Source organism: Mastomys coucha, chromosome X (genome assembly GCF_008632895.1).
Source record: "Mastomys coucha isolate ucsf_1 chromosome X, UCSF_Mcou_1, whole genome shotgun sequence".
NCBI lineage: Eukaryota > Metazoa > Chordata > Mammalia > Rodentia > Muridae > Mastomys > Mastomys coucha.
The window spans coordinates 46,003,047-46,003,988 of NC_045030.1; positions in this window are offsets into that span (position 1 = coordinate 46,003,047).

Genomic DNA, 942 nt, shown 5'->3' on the forward strand with positions numbered 1-942 from the left:
TTATTTCAATCTTCTTGTATCTGTTGAGGCATGTTTTGTGACCAAAATATTGTCAGTTTTGCAGAAAGTACCATGAGGTGCTGAGAAGAAGATATATCCTTTTGCTTTAGGATGAAATGTTCTATAAATAGCTGTTAGATCCATTTGCTTCATAACTTCTGTTAGTCTTACTGTGTCTCTGTTTAGGTTTTGTTTCCATGATTTGTCCATTGCTGAGAGAGGGGTGTTGAAGTCTTCCATTTTTACTGTGTGGGGTGTGATGTGTGCTTTGAGCTTTAGTAGTTTCTTTTATGAATGTGAGTACCCTTGCATTTGCAGCATAGATGTTCAGAATTGAGAGTTCATCTTGGTAGATTTTACCTTTGATGAGTATGAAGTGTCCCTCCTTATCTTTTTTGAAAATATTAGGTTGAAAGTTGATTTTATTCGATATTAGAATGGCTACTCGAGCTTGTTTCTTAGGACGATTGGCTTGGAAACTTGTTTTCCAGCCTTTTACTCTGAGGTAGTGTCTCTCTTTGTCACTGAGGTGGGTATCTTGTATGCAGAGTCCTGTTTACATATCCAGTCTGTTAATCTATGTCTTTTTATTGGAGAATTGAGTCCATTGATATTAAAACATGTTAAGGACAAGTGATTATTGCTTCCGGTTATTTTTGTTTTTAGAGGTGCAATTGTGTTTATGTGGCTATCTTATTTTTAGTTTGTTAAAAGATTATTTTCTTGTTATCTCTAGGGTGTAGTTCCCCTCCTTGTATTGAAGTTTTCTATTTATTATCTTTTGAAGGGCAGGATTTGTGGAAAGATACTGTATAAATTTGTTTTTGTCATGGTTTCTTTATCTATGGTAATTCAGAGTTTTGCTGGGTATAGCAGCCTGGGCTGGCATTTGTGTTCTCTTATGGTCTGTATGACATCTGCCCAGGATCTTCTAGCTTTCAT